We start from the raw sequence: 15,912 nt of genomic DNA, 5'->3' as shown, positions 1-15,912 counted from the left end.
TCTGTCGTTACTCTGAAGTAATGGTGGAGAACCAGTGGCCTCTTAGCTCTAAAGCAAGGCTAAAGCAGATCATTAATGGCATCGGAGCACTCAGTGAAACCTGACCACATCTACATATAATGCCAAAAGGCTGTGAAAGCATTATTATTACCCTCAGTGGGAGCAGAATATTATCTTACTCCTGCAAAGCTGGATACCCTAGAAGTACAAAGAAAAATAAATAAATAAACGAAAAAGACAGTGTCATTCAGGTAATGCATCCAATTCAGTATATCCATCATTTGGGTCACTGTTAACAGAAATGAGAGAGACTATTGATAGCACTTCCCATCTTTGGCCCTGGAGGATACTATTTTATACAAAGAGTTTCCCTTTCTTATATTCACCTAGTAATTGTAGTCAAGCCTGAGGGCTCAAAAGGAAGCATCAATGAACACAAAAGTGCTCCAGCAGACCTTGTCAGACAAGAGACCAAAAGGGGACTCACCAGTCACATGGTGGAGATGCTCAGAATTCCTTTGTTTTCTTCCTCTGTGTCTCAATTTGACCTCTTGGAAAATATACTGATATGAAGTAGTGCCCTCCTGTTTGATACATGGGCTTTGTATTTCCACAGATCATTTTGTATGTAAGTATTTTAGCTAGCTGAATCACTCCCAGCCTACAGTGTACATTTTCAAAGGGACTATAAACACAGGTAAAGAAAATTACAACTAGCTTTATTGGAAGTGCTGTATCTGGCTCTAGTTTGTTAACTAAGTGAATAAATGAATGAGTGTACAAACAACCAGAAATGACATTTCAGTTATTTTTGCTAGCTTGGAAGCTCTTAATCTTGTAATTAAAGGCTTTGAGATTTGAAATTCTGTTACTGTGGTCCTGACAATGAAATATTTCCACAATAGCTCTGGGACTGGAACTCAGACAGGTAAGAATCATCTTGATCATTTTCTCTCCAGCCAGAGATTCAAGCTGGGTCCAGTGTGCCTTTAAGCACTCATCACAAGTAATTACCCTGCAGAGGGAACACAGCCAGAGAAATGTTACAGCATTACTATTATTACTTTTTTGGATTAAGTAATAAATATTTAAGAGAGTAAAGCTAGCCCACAAGAAATGACAAATGAGCACATGCCAAAACCCCACCTACTCAACTGTGCACCTTAAGGCCTCTTCTACCCAAAATAGACAGCAAAAATTATTCCCTTCCCCATCACTGTGGGCTCTTATTTTCCTTATAAAGCTAGACTTGCCTTCAAAGATAAACTACAGTTTAACATTACTTACTTTTATAAATGTTTCTGGTCTATTTCTTTTGGAATAACACAGTGAGGTCAAAACAACACAAGGCAGCAATGTTGGTGTAGTTTCCATTGTAAGAGCTAAAGATGCTTCTGTTTTTTTCAGTTTGCAGATCTCCACGCCTGTCTGAGAGAGGTGCATATCTTTGTAAAGCAGTTAAATCTTTTTACCATAGGATCACATTTTTTCAATACTTTTGCACATAATTTGAATGTAAGACAGAGTTCTAAAGACTCACAGACTCCAGAGTAAAAATAAACAAATTTGTACTTTTTCCATTGCCATATCATCCATAGTCACTCACTCACTGCTCACACAGATGATAATACATTCTCTCACTAAATTTTGTACCAGAAAATTTGCAAAAATAGATTGTAAATAGTGAAAATAATGAATAGTTAGGCATTTGTGAAAAACTCCTTCCATTTTTAAGAAATTCACTTTCAGTGACCGCATCAGGACTTGTTCATTTGATCTTTTGCTACACATTTCCTTGATGAAGGAAGTAGATGAAGTTTAAATGGACATGTGTGATACAGACCTTGGGAACTCGGGACCTGGGACTTCTTAGAAGTTATTTCTAGCCTTTCTAGTATTTTTGTTATTCACATATATCAAAGTTCTGCAAACAAAAGGTGCTGATTATGAGAATTAGGATATCATAGCATATTCTCAATCCTACTTACATTTCAAAACAATTTTTTTTTGCATGTAGCAATGATAAAAAATATCTTTGAATCTTCAAATATTTTTCATAGGTCAATCTGATTAATTTAGATTAACAAAAATATATATTAATAGTTTTTAAAATGTTGATAATGTTATTGGTCATTTGTGAAAACAATCCATGCAAGGCTTAAACTCCACAAATTTTAAAGAAGGTTCTTTTCTATCTGTTCATCAGGCAGCAAAGGCAATCTGCATATCTGGTGTATCCTAACTCCTTCAGTTCATAGACACAGGAATGAGCAAACCTCTGATGTATTGCCAATATTTCTAAAATGTTAGCATGTCAGGCAATCCCTGAATGCAGTTTAGCCCCATCTCAACTATCACAAATGTACCCCTTCATGAATCAGAGGGGCATGTGCCAGTCTTCCAACCATGTGTTTTTCATTTTGCAACTTCTGCTTGTTTAAAAGGACCAGTCAATTAATATGCTCCAGTTTTATACCAGTTATTCCCTCTTTTTCATTTACCTACAACCTAAGTAAGCTTTTTATAAGCAGAAAAAAGCTTCTACCACTATGAAAAGAATAGCTATGAAATAAGACATTGACAAAGTGTCTTGTCTGTTTACCCCCATTACTGCTTTGCTCTAGAAGATTCTAGGGAAGCTCTTATTTTATATATATTTCTGTAAGTAACCAGAATATGACTTTCACATAGACTGAAATCTCTAACTAGAATATTAAGAGAAAATTGACGAACACTAAGTCCAGGACTGCAATCATATAAAATATTTCTATCAATATAAAGTGCAGCATATCAGAGGCCCTGCAGTATAACTGTAAAGTCCTTGAAAACCAGAAATTTGCTTGATGTTGACCCCACCCTACAAAGGAAAGTAAATGTCTCTTTTGAGAGATCCAGATGAAGCACACTGAGAAAACTTGAGTGTTTAAAGGCAGACCCAACAGTTCGTTTTTAAACAAAGGATGCCTTAGAGACTTTTGCCCTCACAAGTATTGATTGAAAGACACATTAAACAGAGAGCTTGGTTACTCCTTGAAAAAAGGCAACCTTACAAGATCAGATTAAAAGAGTTTCAGTAAGAGAAAATCCCATCTCTTTACTGTTAAAGATGGGCTGGATTTGGGGGGTTGAGGTTAATAAATTGGCATGTTATGGTAACTGCTGGGTCACCTCTGTGCATAGAAGCAAAGGGACATCAACTCAATTCTTTTTCTCTCAGGGCAAAATTCATACCTCTTCCTAAAACAACAGATAACAAAACACCAGACACAACTTCATATATTTTCCAGTTTCGGGCTTCTAACCTAGACACAAAGCTCAGGGATCAGCCTTTTCTTCCCTTTAGTGTTATCTGCCAGTGAAAGGTCAGTAGAGGCTCAGTACAGAGCACCTTCTCCCACAGCACCTGTCACGGCCAGCATTGACTCCATGTGATGTCCTACAAGGTTACCATTCTCATCCTAATCCTGTCCCTGCAGCAATATGCAGCCAAGAATACAGGCAGCTGAAAACAAGCAAGCAAACAAAAACAAACAAAAAACAGTTACTTGTTTATATCATAAAGAAACTTAAAGCAAATTGTCAGAAGTAAATATCAGATTTTATATATGATTTTTTTACTTTTTTGTATTACTATTTTTTTCTTAAAAAAAAAAAAAAAAAAAAAGCTCTCTCTCTCTCTCTCTCTAATCTAAACTTGTTAAACTTGAACTAAATTTTGTCATAAGGGACCTTCTAGGTCTTGAGTAGGTTTAAGCCAGCTGGTTACTACTGTAACGTAAATATTATAGTTTGTATCTCCTTTTACCCACAGGAGTGAATCTTTGCCCAGACATTTCCCATGTAGGAAAGTTCTTTAAAATGTGTTGCAACTGCATTCCATATTTACTTATTCTTCCTTCCAATATCACATGATCTATAGAGCTAAATACAGATTAAGATCCTTTTTTTATTCCTAATATCATACCATGTAAACTTATAGCTGGAGTGTGCTGCAAATAGTCTAATAAATTGCTTAGTGTGAATCTTAGCAGCTGTGGGGAAAATAAATTTATTTATTTTAATAAATAAATAAGTAACATTTGCAGGCTAGTTCTATGGAACTTTCCTTCAAATCTTAAAACAGAAACCACCAGAAACAAAACAAAACAAACAAACAAAACTATTAAAAATGGTTTAAGGGACTGATGCCAAGAATTTTCTTTTCTTTTTTCCCCAAATAATCAACACAACTGTTGAGCTTTGGTGCATGTGCTAAAAATAAGGATTTTTCTTATAAACAGCAATTGCATCTATTTAATTCAAGCTGTTTTGAAAACTACTTTATGTAACTCGGTGGAAACCTCTTTATGGGTATTCTTGCAGTAGTTCAGATGCAATTTACAACTTTTCCTAGTATATTTGCAAATTCAACCAAACCAACATAATCTGACCTAATTTGAATTTGGACTCCACAGAGGAATTATACAAAGCCTCTTAAAATATTCATTTTGTTTCACAGAAAAAATGGTACAGCTTTGTGCATAGATATGACATAAGGTGCCCAGAATTTTAGTCAGTACTTTGACCCACAGTCTCCTAAGAATTCTTTTTTTTCTTTTTGTGAGCTCCATATGCCAGAATTTGTTGTAAGATGTCTCTACAATAGAGAGGCCAGAGGGAAAAGTAACACATTGGTTTGAATCTACTGCTTAGGGCTAATTTTTTCACCTCCTTCTGCACAGGGCCCCATGATGCCCCAGAGTTCAGCATAGATCCAAACTCAGATCCAAAACTTTATTAGGGTCTTTCAGGCATTTTTTTTTCATATAACTTTAAATATTTGATTATACTGAAGTCTTAATAATGAGACTAACAGGACTTAATAAGAGATAAGCAAAGAGATTTCAATTCAACTAGAGAAGAAAGATCTTAGCTCTGACTGACAAAAGCTGGATGATGTGTTATTATTGGTGGCATTAACTCATCAAAACAGAAGAGAGCCTGTAATTTCCATTGACCAGCTACTAAAGCCAGGAATATTAATATATGCATAAATAAAAAGAACATGAGCTGAAATTCGAATTATTTTTGACATGCACAAGTCTAGTCATAACAACTCGTCGGGAGAAGATAGTTGCATTCTGTCAAGTACTGATGAAAAAAAAAAACCCTTGCCCTTCCAGAGCATCTTATTTAAATTAATATTTATAAAAACAAATAAACAAACAAACAACAACAAAAACTTGTAGTTTATTACTGAAATTTTAGTGCACTTAAATGTCTTTTTTTTTTTTTTTTTTTTTTTGAAATTACATGTTTATGGTTAAAAATTCAATAATCAAACTGGGAGACTGGGAGAAGACATTACAGATGTTAAACCAAACATAGCTCAGCAGATGGAAAATATATGCTATATTCCTATTACAAACAAACTTGTGGGGAAAAAATAACGTACAATGGGAAAAAAAAATCTAAATATAAAAATTTCCATTTAAAACCTGAATCTTTGTAAACTCTGACACACTGAATGGAAATGTTTCAGTATTACCATAGCACTAATACATGCCCAGAGCATTGTAGGCTGAGTTCTATATGCGTAAAGCTAGTTGACATTTTTAGTAACACTTTATTCAGAGAGGATCCCAGTTACATCTGGAAAATTTCACAGCCTAAAGTTTAATATTTCCACTAAATTTTCAGACAAATGAGATGGAAGAAAGGCTGTGAAAACTCCCAATTTAGAGAAAGCATAACATGTTGAGTCTGGCTGTAGTACTAACCGAGGGCAAAATGTGGCAAAATGTTGCTTCTGCCCTTCCAGCTCAAAACACACAGTTCTGAGTAAATAGGATTTTCCCTTAGTGGTCTCTCTGTTTTTTTTTCAAAGGAATAGTGACACAGAAAAAAGACACTGGGAGAAATAGATTTTCATTTTTGTCATTGTCATTCATCTCTAAAGTTACAACTCAGTGGTATAGAAAATGGAAGATTTTACTTTTCTCACGTGGTCACAGAGGAGAGGTAGACAACATGTTGGTTTCAAGAAGTGTAAGTGTGGTACTCTTGGAATTACTTCACTCTTTGCTGATAAAAAGCCATTTTAGAAGAGAAGAAAACCAGTAAATAAGTGAATGAATAAATAAATAAATAGAAATACAATCATCGTAGGTGAATTTCAAAGTAGAAGTTGCTGGTATATGTTACCATAAAACAGATTGTCTATGGCACAGTATTAGCATAGACTTCAACCTAGACCTACCCATACGAAAGTTAGTTGCTATCTTAGCTACTCACTTGTGCTGCCCTTCAGGCAGTGTAGGGATACATACACCTCCCAAGATGATTAAGCCCAACCTAAATAGGCATATAAAACATGCACTTGGGGCAACTCCAGCAGGACTCCAACTTGATGGGCCATCAAGATCCATCAAGTACTCCCTCAGGGATCATTAGAACTCCCCATTTCTTCCCAAAGGAAACTAGAAAGTATGTATTGGACACCCTACTCTTCAGACAGGCAGTTAATGGGTGAAATGTACCCCAATCTTTGTTCAACACTCAGTAGATTCAACTTTCAGGTCATGATTCCCCTAAATAAAACAAAAAATGTACTCAATGCAGGAGGCCTCTTGTAGGGACAGTCTGTCCTATTCCCCTTACAAGTTTCCCTGTTATACCCTTTTTGCCTGCCCTGTATGCACATGGCAAGCAGGCAGTGCTAAGGCCCAGGGACAGAGACCACTATAACAATGCTGCATACCAGTAATACCCAAAGGGGCCAATCATGATTTAGGGCACTACTGGGAACTTACCTGTCTCCTGGAGGCTTTATAGCTATGAGGCAGCAGGACATGGTTCCCTTCCTTTTTCTATTCCAAGCTGTGCAACAGCACATAACAGATTTGGCATTCACATGAACCACATGAGCTCAGATTGTCACCAGCAGCTCTTCTGTTTCTGTGCCATCTCTGTCTTTCCATCACCTCTAGCGCTCTGGCCAAGGACGAAGGCTTACGGTTTGATTTGAACACTGTCTCTAAGATCCCAGCTTGACCAGTTGTCAAGATAATGAGTAGACAGTGTTTCCACCACAGTACTGGCTGTTATTAGTAATAATTAAAACATTACTTTGGAAGCAATTCTTTCTGTCCAGCTGAGAGCTCTTGCCCAGAACTTTTACCAGCAGTGTCCAGCTTGGCTTCCTCTGAGTCTTTTAAGAATTAACATGCTCAAAGTAACCTCAAAGGAACATCAGATTGAAATTCCTCTATCAGAGTAACAAGTATCTATTCTAGCTATTGTGGAATTATGGTGAGCTTTATGCATATAGCCCAGCTTCCACAGTGCAAATACAGAAAGAACCTGAAAAACTTGTGAAGTAAATGTAACAGGGCTAAGGAAAGGTAACAAGCAGGCAGAATAAGCACAGGGAAGCAACGAAATAATACGTGTCGGCAAGAGAGTGCCATAACAAGAGGCAGAGCACAAGCAGGCACAGTTTAAAGGGAGGGAGTTTAAAGAGCTTCAAATACCTAAGCAGTAGGAATCACCAAAGAAGAGGTGGCTGAGTTGAAAAGAGTGGCTTTAATTTATTTGCCTAGGTTTGGGAAAAAAAAAAAAAAAAAAAAAAAAAAAGAAAAAAAAAAAGCAATTTATAGTAACTTTTCATGATGGGGTAAATTTGCATTTAAGGTGAAGAAAAAGGAGAAAATCGAGGCAAGGGAGAACTAACTATCACAACTGAGTACAATAAGCACTACACAGTGAGTAAATGGCCATCCCACTCGGGCTGTGCAGGGAGCCCTAATAGAGACAAATAGCACTACTGCCTGGCATGATACATGAAAAATAGCTTCAGCATTTCACTGAATCATAGCAGTTCACCTAATGTAATGACTGCAGAGAAAAGTTATCTGTTCTGAAGGAGCGTTTTATCTATGTGGGATATTTTTTTCTTCCTGAAAACTGTCAGAATCACCTGACAACTGGATACCAGAACCTATTCATGTGAGCTGAAGAACCAAGCACCACGTGTGTTGCTTGTTCTCTGTATTCAAAACTAAAAAGTGTCTTGCCAAAAAAAAACAAGCAAAATGCCAATTTTGCATGTCAAACAAAGCTTGAACTAAGTTATGGGATCTCAGTAAGTTTTTCATCAGTTGCAGATTTAACTGTACCTATTTTCCATGAGTAACAAATTAACTGTATTCCTTTCACATAATTCTATCTCAGTCCTGCACCAGGATGAAAAGAGTAGATCCTCTTCTCTCTGAAGAGCAGAAATATTTCAAGATAAGAAAAGGAATCCTTTTGCGCAGCTACCACGTATGTCTATCCAGTGGTCAGCAGGAAAAACTCAGTTTCACAATGGGCCACTTTTTGTGTGCAGGCAATGTTGGCTATTGACAGTGTACAAAATGGTGGAAAAACAATCTTTAAAAAAAAATAAAATCTTAGGTGAAATATATGAAGAATTTAATAAAAGGCACTCTGTTTAAAAGGTGCTCAGGGGCTGCTTATTTTTGTGTGTATGTGTTGGAAAATTAGTCATATTATCTACTTTCAAAAGATCCAGGCTGCCAGTATTCCTTTAACAGCGGTTCTACAGGTACAATGAACTGAATCAGTACATAAAGTTAACACTGTTCCCCTGGGAAGACAACTGAAATCACATGCCAATTAAAATCTTTCAATGTGTTCACCTAATAGCAAAATATTACAGCGGCCTACACAGCCCAGTAGTGTTCCATATATAAAAATAGCTTTCCAGAAATAACTACCCTGCTGTATTGGACTACTGAATTTCCCAGAGGACCAGTTACTTTTGTTTTATGTGTTAATGCACTCGCTGTAGAGTGAAAGTACTGAACCCGAATATATTAGTGGTAGTTTGCTTATTGCCTACAAATGGCATTTAAACAACAGCAATACTGCTTTAGACTTGAAAGGCTTTTGCTTTCAGAATTTTGGCAAGTTGTTGGAATAATTCTGTGCTCCATTCCCAGTGCATAAATCTCAACACAGTGGGTATATATTCTCAGTCAAATTACCGTGAGAGGAGGAAGCCTCACAGTTGTCTGAATGCAATGAGTTTGGCAAGATAGCTCCATTATTGTACTTTTTAATCCGACATTTTTTTTCACTGCTCAGCAAGAGCAAGTAATCAGAACAGAAAGTGATTCCAAAATGTAAATTAGGGTGTCTGATGTAGGGATCCAGCGTATATAAAAAGTCTTGTATCAAAAATATTTCCTTTTCTAGTTCACTACTGACAATCAAACCTTTGAAGCAAAAGAACTGCTTTTCTAATCTTGGTGTTATTTTAGCGTTTCTTTTAAGAATGCAGCACATGGGCATACACATAAATATCTTTGTTTAGAATTTGCAATTTCTGTTAAATTTAATTACTTCTTTTTGTGACTTTAAATCTAGGGCAGCTGAAAAGCAAGAAGAGTTACTATTAAATACCATAACTTTTCACAGAGACAAATATATTGGCAAAGGTGTGGCTACAAAATAAAGTCTTTTCTTAACACATAGCCTTACTGAATGAAAACACATGGAGTACGACTATCATCATGGCATCTAAATGCCAACAGTTTAGACTTTCACCCTAATGAAGCACATATTCAAAAAAAAGTAAAGATCACAGATCCTTCAATAACTGCATCTCAAAAACATCGTTAAAATTTTTCTAAAGGGAATGCTAAGAGTTCAGAATATGCGGGGTCAGACAGTTATGCAAAGTTGACAGACATTGTTTGAAATCTCTTACAGCACTTTAAAATATTTATTTGGCACAGGTACAGTATTTAAGTAAAATAGAGTTAAGAATAGTAGATAAGCATATATTGTTCAGAGTACATTATTCAGAAGATGTTCAGATGTTCATTATTTTGAAGATGATTCCCAGTGTTGCTTAATCATTAATTTACAGAAAAGAGAGGAAGTTGACATCAGGTAATATCACTGAGGTATACAAACTACAAAGGATAAGAGTATTTCACTCAATACATACAAAAGAGTGGATAAGTATGCTCACAGAGATTCACTGAGCTTCGTAAAGATTCAGATATAGATCTTACTCCAGGAGCTGAACTGTAGTTCCTGCTTTGACGTGGTGCCATGTGATAAAGGGAAAGATTTGACCCCAGTGTAATATGCTATTAGAATCGTTGTGTATCCATGAACATGTATTGCTTCACTGACTTTGCTGTAGCTATGTGCAGACACTATTATTATTTATTATTTGTATTATGGTAGCTGCCATCAAGGAGCAGGGCTTCAGTGAGCTAGTCATTATAGAGACGTTTATAGAGCTTACAGTGTACATGAGAGGCAGTATATCAGAAGAGACAAGCATGATTGGGAAGGATGGCATTACAAATGAGAGATAGAACAGGGAAGTCTGCTAAAGTCACACATTGTTTCTTTGTGTAAAGTCACAACCATCCTTAAGAATATTTCCAAACAGGGTTCTGTATTAGACAGAAAGGAAGGAGATTCCTATAGAACAAAAGACAACAGGTATTGTGGTTTAAGCAAATTGCATATCAACTGTACAATTTTTCACCTTTCTGCACACCTTTCATGCTTGTAGACCTTTTTTTTTTCAACTCATTTAAACTCATTTCACTTGAACAGATTATAATATGTATTTGGGTCACGGACAGAGGGAATGAATCAGTCATAGTTACCTAAATTAATTTTTTTCTATTTGGCATTATAATTTTCCTTAGAGAGAGTGATTTATTGTCATCATACACATAACAGTTATGGAAAGAAAGTAACTTTGAATTTTTGAGAGAAATAAACACCAAACATCATATATGAAATAGGCAGCAACTTCCTGATTGTGTTTAAAAAGAAAGTTGATGCTGAACAAAAAGGTATTTAGCCTTGAACTGTACAATGCTTCTGGGAAAGGCTGATCATTATTCTGTTCAATGTGATCTTGAAAGTTAGATATTTGCCCTGAATACAGGGCAATGCAAAAAGAATGTCTTTCAAGTGAAATAACAGCATGCTTCTGTAACAAAATTGTCAGCAATAAGGGCTAGAAGCATGGAATGAGTAGAGCTCTGCATTTGGTATCACATCAACATAAGGAAAAATTTAAAACTTGACATTTTTGTTTATGAGAATTAATAATGTTCGTAGACTTTATTTTCTTCCATGATATAAAATTGCTAAACAAGCATAGGCCAAATCCCCAGATTTAAATTCTCTGAACCAGTAAGTGTGTTTGAAAATAAAATTTAGATCCAGAACGTCATTTCTCAGCTTGGCATATTAAATCAATAGAGTATGTCTATATCGTCAATCTAGACACTAATGTACTAGTATAACCTTGACCTCATTTTACTTTTGCAGGTGTTGAAAAACAGCAACTCCTAAAAACTGTTTCAAATATGATCTTAATAACTTCATAACCATGATAGCTATGAAAACTAGAAATCAATCTTCAAAGATATTTAATATCAGCTTTACTGCAAATATTCACTTTTCAAATATAGCTAAAATTATCCTTTTCTCTACAAGAGCAATTTTAGATTCTGGTTTTTACCTCTTCTTTCAGATGGCACAATTACACTTCATACAAGTTCAAAAATTTGAACAGTGGATGTATTATACCTGTCTCCATAGGTAAAGAATTTTTTTCACCCTGCAAATTAATGGCCCCATCAAAGACTTGCGTAACAGACAGAAAAACAAGCAAAACAAAGCGGAAAATTAGAGGAAGTCGCACTGTACTTGCCAATGTTCCTTATTTTACAGTGAAACAAGTTATATATTAGTGAGCTGAGCTTTAACTACAGTTTCTTGATTTCATGAAAATCCTGGCTTTCCTACTCCTAAGAAGGAGAAAAAGAAGAACCATTTGTGTAATTGTGACTATTTGTGTAAAAAAGCTTGAAAACAAAACAACAAAAGCCATTTCTTTTGACTTTTAAACAAAACATATTAGAGAAGCCTTTGGACTTCCTGCATAATTATCATCTTAGGAATCTATAATAACATTGGTCACTAGTTCATTTCTGGGCACAAACATCTGTCAGGGTAGTCCTAAAACTTGAGGGAAGTGAATAGGGTAAATGATTTTCTTACTTATTTACTTATTTACTTACTTATTTACTTACTTATTTACAATTTTCTTACTTATTTACTGTGATTCTGTGATCATTCTAATATAGTATCACAGTCAAAGGAAACATTTATTCATTTCTTGAACAAGCCTGTGAAGTCTTCCTCATGAATTTGAATACCATACATTTGCTGAAATGTAACAAGAAGCTCAAGATCTTCAATATCAATATCGAACCATTATTCAATACCTTAGAAACTGATAAAAATATCAGTTTTATTTGGGCAGATCTGAGTAGAGTAAGTATCTTCATCATTGCCTAAATCACTTTTAGCCCACATCTACCTGTTCTATGGCTCAACTGATTTGATTTTTTTTACAGCTAGAATGCATGTTTGTTGGTTGTTCAATAGAACCTAAACTTAGCCACAAGTAGTTTAAGGCTTTGTACTGTTTCTAAGCCTGTACTAGATAAAATAAGGAATGACAATCCGAATTATTTTCAGGTTTGCCAGTCTTTTGCTTTTAGGTGAGAGGAATCTTGTCAAATGTGATCAAGCACAGAGAATATTACTGAAAAGTCACTTTATGGCTTTTAGTAATTGACAGACTCAGTTGTAAATGGACAAAACACTTACATGCCTTGGCTTTTCTAAAATATCATGTATTCCAAGTCCCAAAATAGGAATTCTGGTGTGGGATGTAAACAAGTAATTCCAAAACAACTATACAGCCTACCTAGCATCACGTATTTATCTTTATTATTATTGACTGAACTGAATCTACATACCCCTGTATTGGATCTACATACATCATCTTAGAGTCTACATTAGTTTTACTAATGTGGAGTCAGGTGTGAAAAAAAATATTTTTAAACAAATGTTTTATTTAGTTAGTTTCCATTTATTTTCCCCTCTGGGTCTCTACTCAAACTGTTTTATAAATCACTGGGTGTATCCTGCTGTTACTGCCCTCTATGCAAGTATTGTCATTTACTTCCCTCTAACCTGGATCAAACTACAATTTCTATAACTGAAGGTTTCTGCAGGTAGGATAATATTTTATTGTTCATAAATATAGCTTCCTCTCATCATTCAAAACAAAGCTTTAGCAAATAGCAACAAATACTTAATCCTTGTTTTCCTTTTCAAAGGGTCACCTTTAATAGCTATATACTGTTGTCTGAATGACAAAAAAAAAAAAAAAAAGCAAAAATCATTCCTCAAAACTGTTTACCATTTGCCTCTAGGAAATGACATAAAACATGAGATCCTACATTACAGTGGATATTTAAAAGTAATTTCATATTGCACTTTGTCTCTAAAATTAATAATATAAATTATATTTATATTATTTATATATTTATATTATATTATATAAATTTAAAAAAATAATAAATTCTAAGTTCTAATAAGCAATAAATTTTACTATCTCCCTATGCCGAGTCTGTTTTGCCCGTTACAATAATTACTGCGTGATCTCCTTGTCCTTATCTCAACCCTTGAGCCCCTTTTCACATATTTTCTCCCCATTCCTCTTTGAGGAGGGGGAGTGACAGAGCGGTTGTGGTGGAGCTCGGCTGCCCACTCGAGTGGAACCACCACAGCCTCACATAGGTTTAAGACATTCTCTCTATTCATCTAAACATGCTAAATCTAATGTTCAATTCTAAACGATCTTAAATTTTGAAATACAGACCTAGACAATTCTGAAATGTTTGTTCATTCATTTCTTAAAAAAAAATAAAATAAAATAACGGTCTGGCAGTACTTTCAAGAACCTACTTTTCATCAGCATTAATAAGTTTAAAATTTTCAGACAGATTCTTGTGCTTAAAAGTCTTACAAACTGTTTTTCTTAATCCTAGGGAAAAAAAAAAAAAAAAAAAAGAGTACTCCATTTAAATCAATTAAATTGTGATATAAAATATTTATTCCTAAATAATTGTATTATTACTATCATCATCAATACAATTTTTAGTACTGGAATAATTGAATCATATCTAAAGCATGATGAATAATAAACATATTGTCTGAATAAACATATTCTCTTTCATTTTTGTAAAATATTAGGAATTTTTCTTGTTTTTTCTTTCTGTCATATCATCATTGTTGTTGGAATTACATGCTGAGCCCAGAGAGTGTGCACAATGTAGCTTCCAACTTCTGAGAGCTTAAAATTTAGAGAGAAAGGTAAATCAGTGTGAGCATGTAATGCCAAATAGAGGATGGGTTTGTCAAGAAAGAGGCTTATAACATTTATTCACTTCATCTCTTTGTTTGATGGCTATGTCATCTGGTGCAAGAAGAATTTCAAAGAGAAGGGTGGAATTTGGCTTACCAAAGATGTAAGTGAGCTCCAAGAGGAAAACAAAGATATCAAAAATGAAGAGATCATTTAAATGGCATTGGATTGAGCCAATTGAGAGTGTATGAAAGCAGGGAAGAGTTAGAGGATGGAATATGAGAAAATTGAATCCAACAGGAAATGCAGAAGAAGTTACCAAATGGATTCAAAGACAAAGGTAGTAGGGAACAGATAAGAAAACTTCATGGCAGCATTTTAGACAATCAATTCTAAAAGGCAGGAAATTATTGTAATGCAGGACCAAAATAAGTCCGTGCAGTAAGGGCCGTGAAGAACATAGGAGTATTTTTAAGAGTAATCGAGAATAACATAATTCATGTGCTTTGGCAAAGCTCACTTCACAGTTCAATTACATTTCTTATATTATTATTATTATTACATTTCTTGTACTATGGAAGCTTGAATATTGCCTTCAAGCAGATATAAAGGTATATATTTTACTCATTGTGAATATTAAATTTCAAGATTTTACTTAACAATTACCTTAGCTGTTGACTTTTTGTTAATCAGAGAAAAATTCTACTTTCCAAATTACTTTCCAGAAATATCAGGAATGCAAATAATCAGTACACCATAAGTAATCTGAATGTGTGTGTGTGTGTGAGAGAGAAATTCCTGAGGACTACCCTGCAAAGCACTTGAGAACTGAGTAGTTGGACACCATGTAACTGACAGCTTATGTGAGGCAAGTAAATTTCAAGATGTACAAAACTATACTTCCAGCAAATGACTCATAAGTACTATATAAACAATATTACAATGAAACAATATAAATTAGTGAGCAAAAATAAAATTCATTCACACCGAAAAATAAGTTTACTGAGGAGCTCCCATTGGGTTATCTATTTGTATATATTTGTATTCATGGAAAAACTAACATTCTGTCTTTTCTTTCTCCTTTGAGAAAGGCAGGAGGGACAAACACAGCTACAGATCTTTCTGCAATAGAATTTTTTGAGGGCCCAGCATAAGGTATAAATGCCCAAGAAAGACCACAGTGACTCATCGCTACAACACGGAAAAGTAAGGAGGTGGATCAAGCGAATGCAGAAAGAATGGTAAGAGAGCTTACAGCTTCTAAATAGGCAGTATCACGGGCAGTGACAATGTGACACAAAGGTAAGATAATATGGTAAAAGCAGAAGACCCCATAGCAGCATTCAGATATATTGAGTAAACTGATTACAAAGAATTGCACACAAACACACTGAAAAAAAAAAAAAAATGTAGAAGCATGAACATGTGAATGAGGGGATCCTAAACAAACAGCAAAATAATATATGGAAAATTTCAAAAAAGGTATGGTTTAAGAACAAGACACAAAGAAAGCAATATAAAAAGAGAGTACATTACATTTCACTAGAAGCAAGCTGAGAGAAAATATAGATCAATTATTTAATAGGGAATGTGAATAAATAATAATACTAAGAAAACCAAAATATTTACTGCCTTTTTTATATGAATATTTGGACAAAAAGGTT

General features: G+C 34.9%; 1 long non-coding RNA gene across 1 annotated transcript in view; it reads right to left on the bottom strand.

Annotated features, from left to right (window-relative positions):
* Positions 1-700: 700 nt before the first annotated feature.
* Positions 701-15,912, bottom strand: part of LOC311435372 — a 105,585-nt gene continuing 90,373 nt past the window's right edge. The window contains exons 8-9 of the long non-coding RNA XR_014692086.1: positions 1,288-1,428; positions 701-1,015 (exon numbers count right to left, since the gene is read on the bottom strand). This is a non-coding gene — a long non-coding RNA (uncharacterized lncRNA). The remainder of the gene's footprint in view (positions 1,016-1,287; positions 1,429-15,912) is intronic.

The sequence above is a fragment of the Aythya ferina genome, assembly GCF_964211825.1.
Source record: "Aythya ferina genome assembly, chromosome: 3".
Lineage (NCBI taxonomy): Eukaryota > Metazoa > Chordata > Aves > Anseriformes > Anatidae > Aythya > Aythya ferina.
This window is presented reverse-complemented; position numbering and strand designations above follow the sequence as displayed.